Source organism: Bombina bombina, chromosome 2, assembly GCF_027579735.1.
Source record: "Bombina bombina isolate aBomBom1 chromosome 2, aBomBom1.pri, whole genome shotgun sequence".
In the NCBI taxonomy this organism is placed as follows: domain Eukaryota; kingdom Metazoa; phylum Chordata; class Amphibia; order Anura; family Bombinatoridae; genus Bombina; species Bombina bombina.
Window position 1 is genome coordinate 334,144,028 of NC_069500.1, and position 25,686 is coordinate 334,169,713.

At 39.6% G+C, this 25,686-nt stretch overlaps 1 protein-coding gene across 1 annotated transcript in view; it reads right to left on the minus strand.

Moving 5' to 3' along the window:
• The window catches only part of RNFT2 (ring finger protein, transmembrane 2), a 259,024-nt gene that overhangs the window by 69,850 nt on the left and 163,488 nt on the right, over positions 1-25,686 (minus strand). The gene's annotated exons all lie outside the window — the stretch shown is intronic.

Consider the following 25,686-nt stretch of genomic DNA (forward strand, 5'->3'; position numbering starts at 1 on the left):
GGAAAATAAATTAATCACTTATAGATACAACCCCCTGGGATGTTACCGTTTACAATGGTCTGGTCTTTGGTTACATGTAAACCTGACATAAAGTGCCTTTTAATGCAAAAACGATTTACATCTAATTGAGGTGCGATACCCACATTTTAAACCAATCATACACACTTAGTAGCTTGTCCATTGGATGCACTAATGGTAGTAAACAAACGTATTTTATGTACATATATACAAATTAATTAAATTAAACTTGTAAAACAGTTTATAGTAATTATCGTTATTGTTCTTAAGTATGTTTTATATTTCATGGATTTCGTTTTTACTAAACATGAAGTGGGATCAATGCATTATCTAAACTGAAGCAGAACTCATAGGCTCCTCATTCCAATCCATTAGAGTTTGTCATGTGAAAATGTCATATTCATATCTATGGGTTTTGGCTTCCTTTTCTATAGCATTACAATCTGTATACACTATCACAATTTTTTTCACACTTAGATTTTGCAAACTGGCTTTTCAGGGGGGTTTATCTCAGGGTTTTCTGCAACATACATGGTAGCAAAATATATATGGTTTATGCAAATGTAAATGGCAGGTAATTGATTCAATACTGACCATGAATCCCTAACGTATTGTACTTTTTTACTTAACCAATATCAGATAGTAATGTGTGCAATTAAGTCACAACTGCATGATAACCTGGCTTTCTAAAAAAAAGTTTAATGGACTAGAATGGCATTGCATTTGGAGACTGAAAAAAACCCTGTTTGAAGCCTTTTTACAGATCTTCTAATATACAGGAAGAGACCATATGGTTTGTGGATTTTGCAATATGCAATTTGGTGACTTCAGAAGTTGGTTGATTACAGTAGTGCTAGATCCATATTCAGTAAATGCAAACATTGATTGTAGAAAGGATAAATTATGAGCATGTTGTTGGCAGAAGTGAACATGGCAAAGCAAAATTAAATAGCAATATTGCAAACAATAAAATAAAAAATGATGTAAAGAACTGTTGAAGAATAGAATTTCTGTAGGAGAAATGAAGAAGGGGCTAGAGATAAGCGTTATTTACCATCCTCTGTATAAACAGATACAGGATGTTAGTCTTATTTTAGATGGAGCTTAATTCATCACACGTAACTTACTTTTTAATATAGATATAAAATTCAAAGGGTTCCAGCTGCCTACATCAAAACATTTTTTTCCTGGGTGTTCTTATTGAATAGCTTAAAGGGACACTAAACCCACATGTTTTTATTTAATGATTCAGATAGAGCATGCAATTTTAAGCAACTTTCTGATTTACTCCTATTATAATTTTTTCTTTGTTCTTTTGCTATCTTTATTTAAAAAGCAGGAATGAGAACCTGGGCTTATGCTTGCTTATTGGTTTGCTAAATGTAGCCACCAATAAGCAAGTGCTATCCAGGGCGCTGAACATAAAATGGGCCGGCTACTAAGCTTTAAATTCCTGCTTTTTAAATAAAAATAGTAAGAGAACGAAGAAAAATTGATAGTAGGAGTAAATTAGAAAGTTGCTAAAAATTGCATGCTCTATCTGAATCATTAAATACAAAATTTGGGTTTAGTGTCCCTTTAAGCACATTAAACACAGACACATTCATGTAATTGTCTGTGAGTGTTTCGATTCTCTCATCTTATCCAGCCATTTGACTGTAAAATACCGTAATCATACATTTGCATTCTATATTTATGGCCACATACCAATTATAGCATCTTTGCATAGATTTCAATATATTTAATGGACTTTCCCTTGAAAAACATTTTTTGTAAGTCTGTGGTTAAGGAAGCTTTTAAATAACATAATTTATGTAAGAACTTACCTGATAAATTCATTTCTTTCATATTGGCAAGAGTCCATGAGCTAGTGACGTATGGGATATACAATCCTACCAGGAGGGGCAAAGTTTCCCAAACCTCAAAATGCCTATAAATACACCCCTCACCACACCCACAATTCAGTTTAACGAATAGCCAAGTAGTGGGGTGATAAAGAAAGGAGTAAAAAGCATCAACAAAGGAATTTGGAATAATTGTGCTTTATACAAAAAATCATAACCACCATAAAAAGGGCGGGCCTCATGGACTCTTGCCAATATGAAAGAAATAAATTTATCAGGTAAGTTCTTACATAAATTATGTTTTCTTTCATGTAATTGGCAAGAGTCCATGAGCTAGTGACGTATGGGATATCAAACACCCAAGATGTGGAACTCCACGCAAGAGTCACTAGAGAGGGAGTGATAAAAAATAAACAACAGCCAAATGCTGAAAAAAATAATCCACAACCCAAATATAAGTTATTCTCATGAAGAAAAGAAAAACTTAAAATAGCAGCAGAAGAATCAAACTGAAACAGCTGACTGAAGAACTTTTCTACCAAAAACTGCTTCAGAAGAAGCGAATACATCAAAATGGTAGAAATGAGTAAATGTATGCAGAGGACCAAGTCGCTGATTTGCTAATCTGATCAACTGAAGCTTCATTCTTAAAAGCCCACGAAGTGGAGACTGATCTAGTAGAATGAGCTGTAATTCTCTGAGACGGGGCTTGACCCGACTCCAAATAAGCTTGATGAATCAAAAGCTTTAACCAAGAGGCCAAGGAAATAGCAGAGGCCTTCTGACCTTTCCTAGGACCAGAAAATATAACAAATAGACTAGAAGTCTTCCTGAAATCTTTAGTAGCTTCAACATAATATTTCAAAGCTCTTACCACATCCAAAGAATGTAAGGATCTTTCCAAAGGATTCTTAGGATTAAGACACAAGGAAGGGACAACAATTTCTCTACTAATGTTGTTAGAATTCACAACCTTAGGTAAAAATTCAAATGAAGTCCGCAAAACCGCCTTATCCTGATGAAAAATCAGAAAAGGAGATTCACAAGAAAGAGCAGATAGCTCAGAAACTCTTCTAGCAGAAGAGATGGCCAAAAGGAACAACACATTCCAAGAAAATAGTTTAATGTCCAAAGAATGCATAGGCTCAAACGGAGGAGCCTGTAACGCCTTCAAAACCAAATTAAGACTCCAAGGAGGAGAAATTGATTTAATGACGGGCTTAATACGAACTAAAGCCTGTACAAAACAGTGAATATCAGGAAGTTTAGCAATCTTTCTGTGAAATAAAACTGAAAGGGCGGAGATTTGTCCTTTCAAGGAACTTGCAGACAAACCCCTATCCAAACCATCCTGGAGAAACTGTAAAATTCTAGGAATTCTAAAAGAATGCCAAGAGAATTTATGTGAAGAACACCATATGATGTAAATCTTCCAAACTCGATAATAAATCTTCCTAGAAACAGATTTACGAGCTTGTAACATAGTATTAATTACTGAGTCAGAGAAACCTCTATGACTTAATACTAAGCGTTCAATTTCCATACCTTCAAATTTAATGATTTGCGATCCTGATAGAAAAACGGACCTTGAGACAGTAGGTCCGGCCTTAACGGAAGTGGCCAAGGTTGGCAACTGGATATCCGAACAAGATCCGCATACCAAAACCTGTGGGACCATGCTGGAGCCACCAGCAACACAAACGATTGTTCCATGATGATCTTGGAGATCACTCTCGGAAGAAAAACTAGAGGCGGGAAGATATAAGCAGGTTGATAACACCAAGGAAGTGTCAGCGCATCCACTGCTTCCGCCTGAGAATCCCTGGACCTGGACAGGTATCTGAAAAGTTTCTTGCCTAGATGAGAAGCCATCAAATCTATTTCTGGAAGACCCCACATCTGAACAATCTGAGAAAACACATCCGAATGGAGAGATCACTCCCCTGGATGTAAGGTCTGACGGCTGAGATAATCCGCCTCCCAATTGTCTACACCTGGGATATGAACCGCAGAAATTAGACAGGAGCTGGATTCCGCCCAAACAAGTATCCGAGATACTTCTTTCATAGCTAGGGGACTGTGAGTCCCACCCTGATGATTGACATATGCCACCGTTGTGATATTGTCTGTCTGAAAACAAATGAACGGTTCTCACTTCAACAGAGGCCAAAACTGAAGAGCTCTGAGAATTGCACGGAGTTCTAAAATATTGATTGGCAATCTCGCCTTTTGAGATTTCCAAACTCCTTGTGCTGTCAGAGATCCCCAGACAGCTCCCCAAACTGAAAGACTTGCATCTGTTGTGATCACAGTCCAGGTTGGCCGAACAAAAGAGGCCCCTTGAACTAAACGCTGGTGATTTAACCACCACGTCAGAGAGTGTCGAACATTGGGATTTAAGGATATTAATTGTGATATCTTTGTATAATCCCGGCACCATTGATTCAGCATGCAAAGCTGGAGAGGTCTCATGTGAAAACGAGCAAAAGGAATCGCGTCCGATGCTGCAGTCATGAGGCCTAAAACTTCCATGCACATAGCCACTGAAGGGAATGACTGAGACTGAAGGTGCCGACATGCTGCAACCAATTTCAAACGTCTCTTGTCTGTTAGAGACAGAGTCATGGACACTGAATCTATCTGGAAACCTAAAAAGGTGACCCTTGTCTGAGGAATCAAAAAACTTTTTGGTAAATTGATCCTCCAACCATGTTTGCAAAGAAACAACACAAGTTGATTTGTGTGAGATTCTGCAGAACGTAAAGACTGAGCTAGTACCAAGATATTGTCCAAATAAGGAAACACCTCAATACCCTGTTCTCTGATTACAGAGAGTAGGGCACCCAGAACCTTTGAAAAGATTCTTGGAGCTGTTGCTAGGCCAAATGGAAGAGCAACAAATTGGTAATGCTTGTCTAGAAAAGAGAATCTCAGGAACTGATAATGTTCTGGATGAATCAGAATATGAAGGTAATTTTTAAAATTTGGTACGAGTTTCTATCTCCAGAGACGTGGGACAGCCATGGGGGCCAAGTTTGCCCCCTCTTACGCCAACCTTTTTATGGGTTGGTGGGAACTGTCCCACGTCTTTGGAGATAGAAACCCACACAAACCACATATTGTATCATTTTTTCGGTACATAGACGACCTACTGTTCATATATGATGGAAATGATTCTGAGATAGAGGAATTTTGTCAATACCTAAACTTTAATGAATGTGGCATTGAATTTACAAGCCAATATAGTGCAACTAATGTCAATTTCCTTGATTTAACTATTTTCACTGATGAAAATTCTCAGAACATAAATACTACATTATTTAGAAAACCAACAGCAGGAAACACCACTTTAAAATATGACTCATGTCATCCTAAACATGTCATTGAAGCAATACCTAAAGGAGAACTAATTAGACTCAAAAGAAACTGCACAACAGAGGATGTGTATCAAAAACATGCAAAGATTGCCCTAGAGAGACTTAAAGATAGAGGCTACAAAAATGAGGTATTAACAAAAGCTAAAAATACTGTTGATCACATACCTAGAAGACATCTTTTGAATAGAAAGAAACAACATACAAACACTGACAAATATCATAATAAACTTAAATTTATTACAAACTATAGTTTGGAATATAATAAGATCTGAAAAATTGTGCAAGGTTCTATACCAATATTATATTCAGATCCTATTCTTAAAGAAATTATGCAGGAAGGGTGTAACTTCATATCTAAGAGGTAAAACTCTATCTAACTATTTATCACCTTCTGAGCTAAAACCTATTGCCAATAAAAATTGGCTTCAAAGAAAGAAGGGCTTCTATAAGTGTAGGAGGCCAATATGTAGGACTTGTAACTTTGTAAAAGAAGGAGATGAAATATTATCGTCAGTAACTCACAAACAACATAAAATCAACTACTCAATAAATTGTTCCACTACTCATGTGATATATCTGTTAACCTGCAAAATTTGTTTCATGCAGTACACAGGAAAGACCACTAGGCCGCTCAAGGAAAGGTTCCTAGAACAACTGCGTAGCATCGAGGATGATAGTTCAGACACTCCGGTAGCGAGATATTTTAAGGAAAAACATAATGCAGATGTCAATGCCCTAGTGGTGCAGGGCATAGATTTTGTTCCCATTTGGAGTAGAGGAGGAAATAGGGAAATGATGCTAGACAAAAGAGAAGTCTTTTGGATACTGACTTTACAAACTAGCTATCCTTTAGGGATAAACAAGAGAAGAGATCTAGATTTATTTGTATAACATAATTAACTAATGATATAATCATAGATATCGAATAGCTTAGGATGTGCAAGTGTAACATGAGACAGTAACTAACTGCATTAAATATTCTTACACCAATGATAAGTATAAGACTAGGACATATAAATTTGTTCTTCTCTTTCAAAGTATTCTCCTTTTTTCAAAATTGCTTTTGTCAATCTTCTATGCACTCAAACATAATATTCATTCTTTTTAAAGTTTGTTATGTTCCCATATATACTATATAGATTAACTATGCAGATTAACTCTTGGTATTTTATATTCAGGTTATTTAAATGAAATGTGCAATGTATCACTTTAAATTTGTGTAATTAAAAGGCAGGCCTTTGCAGGTGCACAGGTAAGCAGTGATCAAGTGCTACCTGAGCACGAAACATGTCTGCTCTGTGTGCCTGCAACTCTAACCTGGATTACTAATTGTCCTTTTTGGACACTTTTTGCTTTTAAAATGTCCTAATAAACATATTTTTTATCTATCAACTTTGGGCTATGAAGCGCTTACTTTGGTTCTCTTTCTGGATACTGGATTTTACATTTGGCGTGTGGAACAGACACGCTGAACCAACAGCTGCCATAGCCTGTGATTAAGGGATTCCAATATCCCGCCCTCCCCTCTTATAGAGCCTTTTACCTACTTACTGTGAGCAGAGGATTATTTGTGCGCTCCGTTGTGCAGGTTATCGTTGGATTTTTGTGTTTTCTGTTTTACCTGCCTAGGTGCTGCCAAATAAGCTGTCAGTTTTCAAGTGAGACAGCCGCACGGGACCAAGGAGTATCAGCATATACCGGGTGAGACGGAAGGAATATTGCCGCATCTAAACAGCTGATCTAGGAGTTCCCGAGCACGCTGCTGTCTAAATACAGGATTTACTTTTGGTTGGTGTTCTAGTGACACAGCAGCACCGGACTATGCAACTACAGAATATAGCGGGTGTTATAACAATAAACGAGTTACCGCTTTAAGTCAGCTGATCAGGGAGCTGAAATCTATGCTGTCGGTTTTCAAGGGAAACAGCCGTATGGAACACAGCATACTGGGTGAGATGGAATGAATATTGCCGCACTCAAATAAGGAGCCCCTTCTACACAGAATTTACACATAGGTGGTTGCCTAGCTAAACAGCTGAGCATTGCGGAGTACAGCAGAGGACAGCGGATGAAACAACAAGGAAAAAATCACCGCACTAAATCAGCAGATCCGGGTAAGAGACTGTTGTCAAAGTAGACATTAAGGTGATATTAACATATAAGACCAGTAGGACACACTGAATAAGGGGTAACAAATATACCATATATACGGAGAATATTCAAAGAAAGCATTTAATTGCAAGCTACAAATAAACATACCCTATTTTTGTCAAATGGCCTTATAATATATAATACACCTTACAACTAAATACAAACGGCTGTAGGGGAGGGATATATATATTTCTTCTTTATAAGGACTTTATTATTACATCTATATCAAGAGTTTATCCTAAATAAATAAAAATGGAAGAAAACAGTGAACAATCATATGTATTGGGAGACTTTGAAAAAGATCATGATGATATGTATGAATGCATAGTACATACTTTGGATAGTTTATTTTTTGACATTGATACCCTAAGAAAGAGGGATATTAAATTGGATCTTGATATTAAAGCTTTTAGGATCTATATACAAGAGAAACGTATACCCAGAGGACTGAGGATAAAGAAATTTCCCTCTTTCCTAGTCAATGACCTAGAGTTTACTAATAAGTGGAATAATATTCTGGACACATGCTCTTTTGCTTTAATCAATCTTTTGATTGAATTTAAAAATCAACAAAGAAAAGATCTTTTGGTAGAATTAAAAGAGATTCAAGAAAATCTAAAAAGTCATCAAGATAATGTGGATTTCAAGAAGTATGATATTCAATTTGAAAAAAATATGAATAAGTTCAAACAGGAGCTTTGGCAGTTCAAGTCTAGAAAGATGGTACGTAATAAAAAGGATTATGAATCCAAGTAAGTGTACAGATGGAGTAGTGAGGAGAGTTCTAAGCCTAGGTACTTTAAACGTCACTATCAAAACAAAATATCAGAAAAGAAGGAAAAAACAGTAACATTTTCTGATACAGAATACGAGTTCGACTCGTCTGATGGAGATGTGACAGAAGAAAGTAATGTTCCTACAGTCTTGCGAACCATGGATGCAACACCAGCGTCTGAGTCTGTATTCCAGGCCTCAAAAAACGGGCAGGACAGATCCCAACCCCCAGGAAGAATAAAATAACACATAGAGGGGCAAGAGGAAAAGGAAGAAGGAGAACGTGCATCCACTCAAGTACCAAACAAAATCAAGAAGGGAAACCTGTGCAAGACATATACAACCAGATCGCAAAAAACACAGAAGAAATATGCATGAGCTCAGATGTAATTAATTTATCTTCAAAAAATCTGACTAGTTTAGAGACTTCAGTTCTATCTAAAGGACTTAACTTTGTTCCTACAAGTCATTTTAACATGTTTGATACCATTTTAGATATCAATAGATTTGTACGTAAAATTACATTGCGTAGGCATTTTTATTCTACTCAGGATGAAGATAGGTTGCAAACTACTGATATTAGGGAAGGTATAGATAGCACTGATGATTCTGAAATAGATAAGATGCATTTCTCTGATTGGTGTAGTGTATATGATCTTCAAACACTTGAACAGGAAAATCAAATAACTAAAATAGGGCTGCCTGACACAAAAGGGATTTCACTTAAACATATTAAGAACAAAAGTTCCTTTTACCCTACACAAATGAGACCTAAAGTCCTAGACATCTTTCAAAAAACCATAGAAAATAAATTAAGAGTTTTAGATGAAAACAACAGAGATAAAACTAAATGTAAATATAGACAAAAATCTAATCTTACACATGCAGAGAAGGAAGCAATGAAGTCTTTAACTAAAAATGAGGAATTAATCATTAGACAATCAGACAAGGGCGGCAATGTGGTCGTGTTAAATAGAAAAGACTATTTAGCTGAAGCTGCTAGACAACTAACTGACACAAATGTGTACATAAAACTAAAGGATAATCCAACCAAAAAATGTAAAGAACAACTGACGAATCTAGTGCATTATGCTAGAAGCAATAATATAATAAATCAATCAATACAAGAAGCACTTGTCCCTGAATTTCCAGTTACTCCCATCTTTCATTATTTTCCAAAGATTCACAAAGATCCCATATCACCTCCAGGAAGGCCTATTATAGCTGGCATTAACTCACTTAATGAATCACTCTCAGAATTAGTTGACTCCTTTTTGCAACCGCTAGTGTGTAATCTGCCATCTTACAATCAAGATACAACAGCACTATTGAGAAAGCTAGATAATATACAATGGAAACCAACTTACAGATTGATCACAGCGGATGTCTCATCCTTATACACATCAATAGTACATGAAAAGGGTTTAACAGCAATGGAATTATTTCTAGACAATTACAGTAACTATGAAGCATCTACTAAGGTCTTTCTCATTAATGCCATAGAATATTTGCTTACACACAATTTTTTTAAATTTGGTACGAGTTTCTATCTCCAGAGACGTGGGACAGCCATGGGGGCCAAGTTTGCCCCCTCTTACGCCAACCTTTTTATGGGTTGGTGGGAACTGTCCCACGTCTTTGGAGATAGAAACCCACACAAACCGCATATTGTATCATTTTTTCGGTACATAGACGACCTACTGTTCATATATGATGGAAATGATTCTGAGGTAGAGGAATTTTGTCAATACCTAAACTTTAATGAATGTGGCATTGAATTTACAAGCCAATATAGTGCAACTAATGTCAATTTCCTTGATTTAACTATTTTCACTGATGAAAATTCTCAGAACATAAATACTACATTATTTAGAAAACCAACAGCAGGAAACACCACTTTAAAATATGACTCATGTCATCCTAAACATGTCATTGAAGCAATACCTAAAGGAGAACTAATTAGACTGAAAAGAAACTGCACAACAGAGGATGAGTATCAAAAACATGCAAAGATTGCCCTAGAGAGACTTAAAGATAGAGGCTACAAAAATGAGGTATTAACAAAAGCTAAAAAACATAATTTATGCTTACCTGATAAATTTATTTCTCTTGTAGTGTGTTCAGTCCACGGGTCATCCATTACTTATGGGATATATTCTCCTCCCCAACAGGAAGTTGCAAGAGGATCACCCAAGCAGAGCTGCTATATAGCTCCTCCCCTCACATGTCATATCCAGTCATTCGACCGAAACAAGACGAGAAAGGAAAAACTATAGGGTGCAGTGGTGACTGGAGTTTAAATGAAAATTTAGAACTGCCTCAAAAAAGACAGGGCGGGCCGTGGACTGAACACACTACAAGAGAAATAAATTTATCAGGTAAGCATAAATTATGTTTTCTCTTGTTAAGTGTGTTCAGTCCACGGGTCAACCATTACTTATGGGATACCAATACCAAAGCTAAAGTACACGGATGATGGGAGGGACAAGGCAGGAACATTAAACAGAAGGAACCACTGCCTGTAGAACCTTTCTCCCAAAACCAGCCTCCGAAGAAGCAAAAGTGTCAAATTTGTAAAATTTTGAAAAGGTATGAAGTGAAGACCAAGTTGCAGCCTTGCAAATCTGTTCAACAGAGGCCTCATTCTTAAAGGCCCAGGTAGAAGCCACAGCTCTAGTGGAATGAGCTGTAATTCTTTCAGGAGGCTGCTGTCCAGCAGTCTCATAGGCTAAACGTATTATGCTACGAAGCCAAAAAGAGAAAGAGGTGGCCGAAGCCTTTTGACCTCTCCTCTGACCAGAATAAACGACAAACAGAGAAGAAGTTTGCCGAAAATCTTTAGTTGCCTGTAAGTAGAACTTCAGGGCACGGACTATGTCCAGATTATGCAAAAGACGTTCCTTCTTTGAAGAAGGATTAGGACATAATGAAGGAACAACAATCTCTTGATTGATATTCCTGTTAGAAACAACCTTAGGTAAAAATCCAGGTTTAGTACGCAGAACTACCTTGTCTGAATGAAAAATCAGATAAGGAGAATCGCAATGTAAGGCAGATAACTCAGAGACTCTTCGAGCCGAGGAAATAGCCATCAAAAACAGAACTTTCCAAGATAAAAGCTTAATATCAATGGAATGAAGGGGTTCAAACGGAACACCCTGCAGAACTTTAAGAACCAAGTTTAAGCTCCACGGAGGAGCAACAGTTTTAAACACAGGCTTAATCCTTGCCAAAGCCTGACAAAAAGCCTGGACGTCTGGATTCTCTGCCAGACGTTTGTGTAAAAGAATAGACAGAGCAGAAATCTGTCCCTTTAACGAACTAGCGGATAAACCCTTTTCTAAACCCTCTTGTAGAAAAGCCAATATCCTAGGAATCCTAACCTTACTCCATGAGTAACTCTTGGATTCACACCAATATAAATATTTACGCCATATCTTATGGTAAATTTTTCTGGTAACAGGTTTCCGAGCCTGTATTAACGTATCAATAACTGACTCCGAAAAACCACGCTTTGATAGAATCAAGCGTTCAATCTCCATGCAGTCAGCCTCAGAGAAATTAGGCTTGGATGGTTGAAAGGACCCTGAATTAGAAGGTCCTGCCTCAGAGGCAGAGACCATGGTGGACAGGACGACATATCCACTAGGTCTGCATACCAGGTCCTGCGTGGCCACGCAGGCGCTATCAGAATCACTGATGCTCTCTCCTGTTTGATCCTGGCAATCAGTCGAGGTAGCAACGGAAATGGTGGAAACACATAAGCCATGTTGAAAACCCAAGGGGCTGCTAGTGCATCTACCAGCACCGCTCCCGGGTCCTTGGACCTGGATCCGTAACAAGGAAGCTTGGCGTTCTGGCGAGATGCCATGAGATCCAGCTCCGGTTCGCCCCAACGAAGGATCAGTTGAGCAAACACCTCCGGGTGAAATTCCCACTCCCCCGGATGAAAGGTCTGGCGACTTAGAAAGTCCGTCTCCCAGTTCTCCACGCCTGGGATGTAGATCGCTGACAGGTGACAAGAGTGCGACTCTGCCCAGCGAATTATCTTCGAGACTTCCAACATCGCTAGGGAACTCTTCTGGTTCCCCCTTGATGATTGATGTAAGCCACAGTCGTGATGTTGTCCGACTGAAATCTTATCAACCTCAGTGTTGCTAACTGAGGCCAAGCTAGAAGAGCATTGAATATTGCTCTTAATTCCAGAATGTTTATTGGGAGGAGTTTCTCCTCCTGAGTCCACGATCCCTGAGCCTTCAGGGAGTTCCAGACTGCACCCCAGCCTAGTAGGCTGGCATCTGTTGTTACAATCGTCCAATCTGGTCTGCGAAAAGTCATTCCTTTGGACAGATGAACCCGCAACAACCACCAGAGAAGAGAATCTCTGGCCTCCTGGTCCAGATTTAGTAAAGGGGACAGATCTGAGTAATCCCCATTACACTGACTTAGCTACAAACTGGTAATGCCTGTCTAAAAAGGCAAACCTTAGGTACCGATAATGATCCTTGTGAATCGGTATGTGAAGGTAGGCATCCTTTAAGTCCACTGTGGTCATATACTGACCCTCTTGGATCATGGGTAGGATGGTTCGAATAGTTTCCATTTTGAACGATGGAACCCTTAGGAATTTGTTTAAGATCTTCAGGTCCAAGAGTGGCCTGAAGGTTCCCTCTTTTTTGGGAACCACAAACAGATTTGAGTAAAAACCTTGCCCTTGTTCCGTCCACGGAACCGGGTGGATCACTCCCATTACTAAGAGGGCTTGTACACATCGTAGAAATGCCTCTTTCTTTATTAGGTTTGTTGATAATCTTGACAGATGAAATCTCCCTTGTGGAGAAGTTTTGAAGTCCAGAAGGTATCCCTGAGATATGATCTCCAACGCCCAGGGATCCTGGACATCTCTTGCCCAGGCCTGGGCGAAGAGAGAAAGTCTGCCCCCCACTAGATCCGTTTCCGGATAGGGGGCCCTTTCTTCATGCTGTCTTAGGGGCAGAAGTAGGTTTTCTGGCCTGCTTGCCCTTGTTCCAGGACTGGTTGCCTTTCCAACCCTGTCTGTAACGAGTAGCAGTCCCTTCCTATTTTGGAGCGGAGGAAGTTGATGCTGCTCCTGCCTTGAAATTACGAAAGGCACGAAAATTAGGCCTTTGATTTGGCCCTGTCCTGAGGAAGGGTGTGACCCTTACCTCCAGTAATGTCAGCAATAATTTCTTTCAAGCCGAGCCCGAATAAGGTTTGCCCTTTGAAAGGAATATTAAGCAATTTAGATTTAGAAGTTACATCTGCTGACCAGGATTTAAGCCATAGCGCTCTGCGCGCCTGGATGGCGAATCCGGAGTTCTAAGCCGTTAGTTTGGTTAAATGCACAACGGCATCTGAAATAAATGCATTAGCTAGCTTAAGGGCTTTAAGCTTGTTCATAATCTCATCCAATGGTGCTGTGCGAATAGCATCTTCCAGAGACTCAAACCAGAATGCCGCTGCAGCAGTGACGGGCGCAATGCATGCAAGGGGCTGTAATATAAAACCTTGTTGAACAAACATTTTCTTAAGGTAACCTTCTAATTTTTTATCCATTGGATCTGAGAAAGCACAACTATCCTCCACCGGGATAGTGGTACGCTTGGCTAAAGTAGAAACTGCTCCCTCCACCTTAGGGACCGTCTGCCATAAGTCTCGTGTGGTGGCGTCTATTGGGAACATTTTTCTAAATATCGGAGGAGGGGAAAAGGGCACACCGGGTCTATCCCACTCCTTGCTAATAATCTCTGTAAGCCTTTTAGGTATAGGAAAAATGTCAGTACACACCGGTACCGCATAGTATTTATCCAGCCTACATAATTTCTCTGGGATTGCAACCGTGTCGCAATCGTTCAGAGCCGCTAACACCTCCCCTAGTAATACACTGAGGTTCTCAAGCTTAAATTTAAAATTTGAAATTTCTGAATCCGGTCTCCCCGGATCAGATCCGTCACTCACAGAATGAAGCTCTCCGTCCTCATGTTCTGCAAATTGTGACGCAGTATCGGACATGGCTCTCGTGTCATCGGCACGCTCTGTCCTAAACCCAGAGCTATCGCGTTTGCCTCTTAACTCAGGCAAATTAGATAATACTTCTTTCATAACATTAGCCATATCATGCAAAGTGATTTGTAAGGGCCTTGATGTACTTGGCGCCACAATCTCACGCACCTCCTGAGTGGGAGGCGAAGGTACTGACACGTGAGGAGAGTTAGGCGGCATAACTTCCCCCTCGTTGTCTGGTGATAATTTCTTTTTTCGGTAAAGACTGTTAAAGTAACATCAATACAATTGGTACACATATTTCTATTGGGCTCCACATTGGCTTTTAAACATAATGAACAAGTAGATTCATCTGTATCAGACTAGCAATGAAGGCTAGCAAGCTTGGAAAAAATCTGTCAATAAATTTACAAGCAATTGAAAAAAACGCTGCAGTACTTTTAAAAACACAAAAAACTGTCACAGTTGAAATAACAATGAACTAATTCAGATATAGCCAACAATTTTAACAGTAATTGTATGAATTTAGCAGAGGATTGCACCCACTAGCAAACGGATGATTAACCCCTCAATACCCAAAAACCCCTCAATACCCAAAAACGGATAATCAATTTAAGATTTAACGCTTTTATCACAGTCAAACACACTGTCACAGGTCTGCTGTGACTGATTACCTCCCTCAAAAATGAATTTTGAAGACCCCTGAGCTCTCTGTAGATGTCCTGGATCAAGGAGGAAGAAGCAGGAAGACTGTGCAAGAATTTTAACTTCGCAACAAGGCGCTAAAAAAGGCCCCTCCCACTCATATTACAACAGTGGGAGACCTGTTACAACGGTTTCTATGCAAAAATACACGTTAGCCATATGGAAAAAAATCATGCCCAAAAAGATTTATCACCAAAGTACCTCACAAAACGAATAACATGCCAGTAAACGTTTTAAAAACAACTTTCCAGTGTTATGCAAAGTTATCACTAAGCCTGCTACCAGTCGCTTCTACTGCAGTTAAGGCTCATACATTTATTTCAGTATTAATAGTATTTTCTCAGTCAAATTCTAGTCCCTAGAAAATAACTCAACTGTGCATACATTTATCAGCCTGATACCAGTCGCTACTACTGCATTAAAGGCTGTACTTACATCATATGGGTAACAGCAGTGTTTTCTTAGTCAATTCCATTCCTAGAAAATATTACTGCACATACCTCATTTGCGGGGGACCCCGCATGCTATTCCCTTTTCTGAAGTTACCCCACTCCTCAGAATGTGCGAGAACAGCCAGTGGATCTTAGTTACGTCTGCTAAGATAATAGAAAAACGCAGGCAGATTCTTCTTCTAAATACTGCCTGAGAGAAAAAAACAGCACACTCCGGTGCCATTTTAAAATAATAAACTTTTGATTGAAGAATAATTAGGTAAAAAACTCCTATCTCCTCTCGCAACCTCCTTCTTTGTTGAGACTTGCAAGAGAATGACTGGGTATGACATGTGAGGGGAGGAGCTATATAGCAGCTCTGCTTGGGTGATCCTCTTGCAACTTCCTGTTGGGGAGGAGAATATATCCCATAAGTAATGGATGACCCGTGGACTGAACACACTTAACAAGAGAAATACTGTTGATCACATACCTAGAAGACATCTTTTGAATAGAAAGAAACAACATACAAACACTGACAAATATCATAATAAACTTAAATTTATTACAAACTATAGTTTGGAATATAATAAGATCTGCAAAATTGTGCAAGGTTCTATACCAATATTATATTCAGATCCTATTCTTAAAGAAATTATGCAGGAAGGGTGTAACTTCATATCTAAAAGAGGTAAAACTCTATCTAACTATTTATCACCTTCTGAGCTAAAACCTATTTCCAATAAAAATTGGCTTCAAAGAAAGAAGGGCTTCTATAAGTGTAGGAGGCCAATATGTAGGACTTGTAACTTTGTAAAAGAAGGAGATGAAATATTATCGTCAGTAACTCACAAACAACATAAAATCAACTACTCAATAAATTGTTCCACTACTCATGTGATATATCTGTTAACCTGCAAAATTTGTTTCATGCAGTACACAGGAAAGACCACTAGGCCGCTCAAGGAAAGGTTCCTAGAACACCTGCGTAGCATCGAGGATGATAGTTCAGACACTCCGGTAGCGAGACATTTTAAGGAAAAACATAATGCAGATGTCAATGCCCTAATGGTGCAGGGCATAGATTTTGTTCCCATTTGGAGTAGAGGAGGAAATAGGGAAATGATGCTAGACAAAAGAGAAGTCTTTTGGATACTGACTTTACAAACTAGCTATCCTTTAGGGATAAACAAGAGAAGAGATCTAGATTTATTTGTATAACATAATTAACTAATGATATAATTATAGATATCGAATAGCTTAGGATCTGCAAGTGTAACATGAGACAGTAACTAACTGCATTAAATATTCTTACACCAATTATAAGTATAAGACTAGGACATATAAATTTGCTCTTCTCTTTCAAAGTATTCTCCTTTTTTCAAAATTGCTTTTGTCAATCTTCTATGCACTCAAACATAATATTCATTCTTTTTAAAGTTTGTTATGTTCCCATATATACTATATAGATTAACTATGCAGATTAACTCTTGGTATTTTATATTCAGGTTATTTAAATGAAATGTGCAATGTATCACTTTAAATTTGTGTAATTAAAAGGCAGGCCTTTGCAGGTGCACAGGTAAGCAGTGATCAAGTGCTACCTGAGCACGAAACATGTCTGCTCTGTGTGCCTGCAACTCTAACCTGGATTACTAATTGTCCTTTTTGGACACTTTTTGCTTTTAAAATGTCCTAATAAACATATTTTTTATCTATCAACTTTGGGCTATGAAGCGCTTACTTTGGTTCTCTTTCTGGATATGAAGGTAATCATCCTGCAAGTCTATTGTAGACGTATAATGTCCTTGCTGAACAAAAGGCAGAATAGTCCTTATACTCACCATCTTGAAAATTGGTACTCTTACATAACGATTCAAAATTTTCAGATCCAGAACTGGTCTGAATAAATTTTCTTTCTTCGGGACAATGAATAGATTTGAATAAAACCCCAGGCCTTGTTCCTGAAAGGGAACCGGCATGAAAACCCCTGAAACCTCCAGATCTGAAACACACTTCAGGAAAGCCTGAGCTTTTACTGGATTTGCTGGGATGCGTGAGAGAAAAAATCTTCTCACAGGAGGTCTTACTCTGAATCCTATTCGTTACCCCTGAGAGACAATGCTCTGAATCCATTGATTTTGGACAGAATTTGCCCAAACATTCTTGAAAAACCTTAATCTGTCCCCTACCAGCTGAACTGGAATGAGGGCCGCACCTTCATGCGGACTTAGGGGCTGACTTTGGTTTCTTAAAAGGCTTGGATTTATTCCAATTTGAGGAAGGCTTTCAATTGGAAACAGATTCCTTGGGGGAAGGATTAGGTTTTTGTTCCTTATTTTGACAAAAGGAACGAAAACGATTAGAAGCCTTAGATTTACCCTTAGGTTTTTTATCCTGAGGCAAAAAAACTAATTTCCCCCAGTAACAGTTGAAATAATAGAATCCAACTGAGAACCAAATAAATTATTACCTTGGAAAGAAAGAGATAGCAATCTAGACTTAGATGTCATATCAGCATTCCAAGATTTAAGCCACAAAGCTCTTCTAGCTAAAATAGCTAAAGACATGGATCTAACATCAATTTTGATAATATCAAAAATAGCATCACAAATAAAATGATTAGCATGTTTCAGTAAGCGAACAATGCTAGATATGTCAGAATCAAATTCTTGTTGCGCTAAATTCTCCAACCAAAAAGTTGAAGCAGCTGCAACATCAGCCAAAGTAATTGCAGGCCTAAGAAGATGACTTGAATATAAAACATAATTTATGCTTACCTGATAAATTCCTTTCTTCTGTAGTGTGATCAGTCCACGGGTCATCATTACTTCTGGGATATTACTCCTCCCCAACAGGAAGTGCAAGAGGATTCACCCAGCAGAGCTGCATATAGCTCCTCCCCTCTACGTCACTCCCAGTCATTCGACCAAGGACCAACGAGAAAGGAAAAGCCAAGGGTGAAGTGGTGACTGGAGTATAAATTAAAAAATATTTACCTGCCTTAAAAACAGGGCGGGCCGTGGACTGATCACACTACAGAAGAAAGGAATTTATCAGGTAAGCATAAATTATGTTTTCTTCTGTTAAGTGTGATCAGTCCACGGGTCATCATTACTTCTGGGATACCAATACCAAAGCAAAAGTACACGGATGACGGGAGGGATAGGCAGGCTCTTTATACAGAAGGAACCACTGCCTGAAGAACCTTTCTCCCAAAAATAGCCTCCGATGAAGCAAAAGTGTCAAATTTGTAAAATTTTGAAAAAGTATGAAGCGAAGACCAAGTTGCAGCCTTGCAAATCTGTTCAACAGAGGCCTCATTCTTGAAGGCCCAAGTGGAAGCCACAGCTCTAGTAGAATGAGCTGTAATTCTTTCAGGAGGCTGCTGTCCAGCAGTCTCATAAGCTAAACGAATTATGCTACGAAGCCAAAAAGAAAGAGAGGTAGCGGAAGCTTTTTGACCTCTCCTCTGCCCAGAGTAAATGACAAACAGAGAAGACGTTTGTCGAAATTCCTTAGTTGCCTGTAAGTAAAATTTTAGAGCACGGACTACATCCAGGTTGTGCAGTAGACGTTCCTTCTTTGAAGAAGGATTTGGGCATAAAGAAGGAACAACAATCTCTTGATTGATATTCCTGTTAGTAACTACCTTAGGTAAGAACCCAGGTTTAGTACGCAGGACTACCTTATCCGAATGAAAAATCAAATAAGGAGAATCACAATGTAAGGCTGATAATTCAGAGACTCTTCGAGCCGAGGAAATAGCCATTAAAAATAGAACTTTCCAAGATAACAACTTTATATCAATGGAATGAAGGGGTTCAAACGGAACGCCCTGTAAAACATTAAGAACAAGGTTTAAACTCCATGGTGGAGCAACAGTTTTAAACACAGGCTTAATCCTGGCCAAAGCCTGACAAAAAGCCTGGACGTCAGGAACTTCTGACAGACGTTTGTGTAACAGAATGGACAGAGCTGAGATCTGTCCCTTTAAAGAACTAGCAGATAAACCCTTTTCTAAACCTTCTTGTAGAAAAGACAATATCCTAGGAATCCTAACCTTACTCCAAGAGTAACCTTTGGATTCACACCAATATAGGTATTTACGCCATATCTTATGGTAAATCTTTCTGGTAACAGGTTTCCTAGCCTGTATTAAGGTATCAATTACTGACTCAGAAAACCCACGTCTTGATAAAATCAAGCGTTCAATTTCCAAGCAGTCAGCTTCAGAGAAGTTAGATTTTGATGTTTGAAGGGACCCTGTATCAGAAGGTCCTGTTTCAGAGGTAGAGACCAAGGTGGACAGGATGACATGTCCACCAGGTCTGCATACCAAGTCCTGCGTGGCCACGCAGGTGCTATTAGAATCACTGATGCTCTCTCTTGTTTGATTCTGGCAATCAATCGAGGAAGCAACGGGAAGGGTGGAAACACGTAAGCCATCCTGAAGTCCCAAGGTGCTGTCAGAGCATCTATCAGGACTGCTCCTGGATCCCTGGATCTGGACCCGTAACGAGGAAGCTTGGCGTTCTGTCGAGACGCCATGAGATCTATCTCTGGTTTGCCCCAACGTCGAAGTATTTGGGCAAAGACCTCCGGATGAAGTTCCCACTCCCCCGGATGAAAAGTCTGACGACTTAAGAAATCCGCCTCCCAGTTCTCCACTCCCGGGATGTGGATTGCTGACAGGTGGCAAGAGTGAGACTCTGCCCAGTGAATTATCTTTGATACTTCCATCATAGCTAGGGAGCTTCTTGTCCCTCCCTGATGGTTGATGTAAGCTACAGTCGTGATGTTGTCCGACTGAAACCTGATGAACCCCCGAGTTGTCAACTGGGGCCAAGCCAGGAGGGCATTGAGAACTGCTCTCAATTCCAGAATGTTTATTGGCAGGAGACTCTCCTCCTGACTCCATTGTCCCTGAGCCTTCAGAGAATTCCAGACGGCACCCCAACCTAGAAGGCTGGCGTCTGTTGTTACAATTGTCCAGTCTGGTCTGCTGAATGGCATCCCCCTGGACAGATGTGGCCGAGAAAGCCACCATAGAAGAGAATTTCTGGTCTCTTGATCCAGATTCAGAGAAGGGGATAAGTCTGAGTAATCCCCATTCCACTGACTTAGCATGCACAGTTGCAGTGGTCTGAGGTGTAAGCGTGCAAAGGGTACTATGTCCATTGCCGCTACCATTAAGCCGATTACCTCCATGCATTGAGCCACTGACGGGTGTTGAATGGAATGAAGGGTGCGGCAAGCACTTTGAAGTCTTGTTAGCCTGTCCTCTGTCAGGTAAATCTTCATTTCTACAGAATCTATAAGAGTCCCCAGGAAGGGAACTCTTGTGAGTGGAACGAGTGAACTTTTCTTTTCGTTCACCTTCCATCCATGTGACCTTAGAAATGCCAGCACTAACTCTGTATGAGACTTGGCAGTTTGAAAGCTTGAAGCTTGTATCAGAATGTCGTCTAGGTATGGAGCTACCGAGATTCCCCGCGGTCTTAGTACTGCCAGAAGAGCACCCAGAACCTTTGTGAAGATTCTTGGAGCTGTAGCCAATCCGAATGGAAGAGCCACAAACTGGTAATGCCTGTCTAGGAAGGCAAACCTTAGGTACCGATAATGATCTTTGTGAATCGGTATGTGAAGGTAAGCATCTTTTAAATCTACAGTGGTCATGTACTGACCTTCTTGGATCATAGGTAAAATTGTCCGAATAGTCTCCATCTTGAACGATGGAACTCTTAGGAATTTGTTTAGGATCTTTAAGTCCAGGATTGGTCTGAAAGTTCCCTCTTTTTTGGGAACCACAAACAGATTTGAGTAAAACCCCTGTCCCTGTTCTGATCGTGGAACTGGATGGATTACTCCCATTAACAAGAGCTCTTGTACGCAGCGTAGAAACGCCTCTTTCTTTGTCTGGATTGTTGACAATCTTGACAGATGAAATCTCTCTCTTGGAGGAGAGTATTTGAAGTCCAGAAGGTATCCCTGAGATATTATCTCTAGCGCCCAGGGATCCTGAACATCTCTTGCCCAAGCCTGGGCGAAGAGAGAAAGTCTGCCCCCCACTAGATCCGATCCCGGATCGGGGGCCCTCAATTCATGCTGTTTTAGGGGCAGCAGCAGGTTTCCTAGTCTGCTTGCCCTTGTTCCAGGACTGGTTAGGTTTCCAGCCTTGTCTGTAGCGAGCAACAGCTCCTTCCTGTTTTGGTGCAGAGGAAGTTGATGCTGCTCCTGCTTTGAAATTACGAAAGGAACGAAAATTAGACTGTCTAGTCTTGGCTTTGTCCTGAGGCAGGGCATGGCCTTTACCTCCTGTAATGTCAGCGATAATCTCTTTCAACCCGGGCCCGAATAAGGTCTGCCCTTTGAAAGATATATTAAGCAATTTAGACTTAGAAGTAACATCAGCTGACCAGGATTTTAGCCACAGCGCCCTGCGTGCCTGAATGGCAAATCCTGAATTCTTCGCCGTAAGTTTAGTAAGATGTACTACGGCCTCCGAAATGAATGAATTAGCTAGTTTAAGGACTCTAAGCCTGTCCGTAATGTCGTCCAGAGTAGCTGAACCAATGTTCTCTTCCAGAGACTCAATCCAGAATGCCGCTGCAGCCGTGATCGGCGCAATGCATGCAAGGGGTTGCAATATAAAACCTTGTTGAACAAACATTTTCTTAAGGTAACCCTCTAACTTTTTATCCATTGGATCTGAAAAAGCACAGCTATCCTCCACCGGGATAGTGGTACGCTTAGCTAAGGTAGAAACTGCTCCCTCCACCTTAGGGACCGTTTGCCATAAGTCCCTTGTGATGGCGTCTATTGGAAACATTTTTCTAAATATCGGAGGGGGTGAGAACGGCACACCGGGTCTATCCCACTCCTTAGTAACAATTTCAGTAAGTCTCTTAGGTATAGGAAAAACCTCAGTACTCGTCGGTACCGCAAAATATTTATCCAACCTACACATTTTCTCTGGTATTGCAACTGTGTTACAATCATTCAGAGCCGCTAACACCTCCCCTAGTAATACACGGAGGTTTTCCAGTTTAAATTTAAAATTTGAAATATCTGAATCCAGTCTGTTTGGATCAGAACCGTCACCCACAGAATGAAGTTCTCCGTCCTCATGTTCTGCCACCTGTGACGCAGTGTCTGACATGGCCCTAAAATTATCAGCGCACTCTGTTCTCACCCCAGAGTGATCACGCTTACCTCTTAGTTCTGGTAATTTAGCCAAAACCTCAGTCATAACAGTAGCCATATCCTGTAATGTGATTTGTAATGGCCGCCCAGATGTACTCGGCGCTACAATATCACGCACCTCCCTCTGAGCGGGAGATGTAGGTACTGACACGTGAGGCGAGTTAGTCGGCATAACTCTCCCCTCGTTGTTTGGTGAAATTTGTTCAATTTGTACAGATTGATTTTTATTTAAAGTAGCATCAATACAGTTAGTACATAAATTTCTATTGGGCTCCACTTTGGCATTGCAACAAATGACACAGGTATCATCCTCTGAATCAGACATGTTTAACACACTAGCAAATAAACTTGCAACTTGGAAATACAATTCAATTAGAATAATATTAAAACGTACTGTGCCTTTAAGAAGCACAGAAAATCTATGACAGTTGAAAATTAATAAATTGAAACAGTTATAGCCTCAATCCTTGTAAACAACACAACTTTAGCAAAGGTTTAATCCCATTAGCAAAGATAACAAATTCTGAAAGCAGGAAACAAATTACAGAATAAACGTTTTTTATCTCAGTCAAACTATAATTCTCACAGCTCTGCTGAGAGAAATTACCTCCCTCAAAATAAGTTTTGAAGACCCCTGAGCTCTGTAGAGATGAACCGGATCATGCAGGGAATACAATGAGTTGCTGACTGAAATATTTGATGCATAGTAAAAGCGCCAAAAAACGGCCCCTCCCCCTCACACACAGCAGTGAGGGAGAACAGAAACTGTCAGAAAACAGATTAAGCAACTGCCAAGTGGAAAAATAGTGCCCAAACATTTATTCACTCAGTACCTCAGCAAATGAAAACGATTTTACATTCCAGCAAAAACGTTAAACATAATCTCTAGTTATTAAACAGCTTTATGTATTTCTTACAGTGTAATTCTAGTGAAGTACCATTCCCCAGAATACTGAAGTGTAAAGTATACATACATGACATTATATCGGTATGGCAGGATTTTCTCATCAATTCCATTGTCAGAAAATAAAAACTGATACATACCTCTATGCAGATTCATCTGCCCGCTGTCCCCTGATCTGAAGTTTACCTCTCCTCAGATGGCCGAGAAACAGCAATATGATCTTAACTACTCCGGCTAAAATCATAACAAAAACTCTGGTAGATTCTTCTTCAAACTCTGCCAGAGAGATAATAACACACTCCGGTGCTATTTTAAAATAACAAACTTTTGATTGAAGATATAAAACTAAGTATAATCACCATAGTCCTCTCACACCTCCTATCTAGTCGTTGGGTGCAAGAGAATGACTGGGAGTGACGTAGAGGGGAGGAGCTATATGCAGCTCTGCTGGGTGAATCCTCTTGCACTTCCTGTTGGGGAGGAGTAATATCCCAGAAGTAATGATGACCCGTGGACTGATCACACTTAACAGAAGAAATAGGCTTTCCTTAGATAAGATTCAAGCTTCCTATCTAAAGGATCTTTAAAGGAAGTACTATCTTCCATAGGAATAGTGGTTCGTTTGGCAAGAGTAGAAATAGCCCCATCAACTTTGGGGATCTTTTCCCAAAACTCTATTGCAATTGCTGGTAAAGGATACAATTTTTTAAACCTTGCAGAAGGATTAAAAGGAGTACCTGGCTTATTCCATTCCTTAGAAATCATGTCAGAAATAGCATTAGGAATAGGAAAAACCTCTGGAGTAACCATAGTAGGTTTAAAAACAGCATTTAAACATTTACTAGTTTTAATATCAAGAGGACTAGCTTCCTCAATATCCAAAGTAATTAACACTTCTTTTAACAAAGAACGCATATACTCTATTTTAAATAAATAAGTAGATTTGTCAGTGTCAATGTCTGAGGAAGGACCTTCTGAATCAGATAGATCCTCATCAGAGGTGGATAATTCATTATGCTGTCGGTCATTTGAAATTTCATCAACTTACATTAGAAGTTGAAGGAACTGCAACCGGCAATGTACTATTACAGATGGACACTCTATCTGCATGTAAAAGTTTATCATGACAACTAATACAAATGACATTAGGAGATATAATCTCCACAATTTTACAACAAATGCACTTAGCTTTGGTAGAACCGATGTCAGGCAGCAAAGTTCCAGCAGATACTTCTGAGGCAGGATCAGATTGAGAGATCTTGCAAAATGTAAAAGAAAAAACAACATTTAAAGCAACATTATCAATTTCCTTATATGACAGTTTCAGGAATGGGAAAAATGCAAATAGCATAGCCCTCTGACATAGGAAAAGGCAAGAGGCAAAAGCAATGGGGTAATAAATAATGAAAAAAATTTGGCGCCAAGTATGACGCACAACGTAACTGGAAAATATTTTGCCTCCAACAATGTCCGGAAATGACACACTCGCGTCACTAACGACGCAACCCTGTGTGAACCCCTGCGTCAAGTACGATGCCGGAAATGACAAACTTGCGTCAACGGACGTGCCTTTCGTGCCAAAAAATTCTCGCACCAAGAATGACGCAATAAAGTGTAGCATTTAGCGCACCCGCGAGCCAAAGACAGCCCACAATTTAAAACAAGTAGTCAATTGAAAAAAATAAATAAACCCCAGGTAAGAAAAATATTTCTCAATATTAACTTTCCCAAATATGAAACTGACAATCTGCAAAAAGAAATACATGAACCTGACTCATGGCAAATATAAGTACAATACATATATTTAGAACTTTATATAAATGCATAAAGTGCCAAACCATAGCTGAGGTGTCTTAAGAAATAAAAACATACTTACCAAAAGACACCCATCCACATATAGCAGATAGCCAAACCAGTACTGAAACAGTTATCAGTAGAGGTAATGTCGATCTGAAAAGGGAAGTATGAGATTAATCTCTACGACCGATAACAGAGAACCTATGAAAAAGAAAGGAAAATAATTGCATTCAATAGGTAATACTCTCTACGTCCCTCTGACATTCGCTGTACTCTGAGAGGAATCGGGCTTCAAAATGCTGAGAAGCGCATGTCAACGTAGAAATCTTAGCACAAACTTACTTCACCATCTCCATAGGGGGCAAAGTTTGTAAAACTGAATTGTGGGTGTGGTGAGGCGTGTATTTATAGGCATTTTGAGGTTTGGGAAACTTTGCCCCTCCTGGTAGTATTGT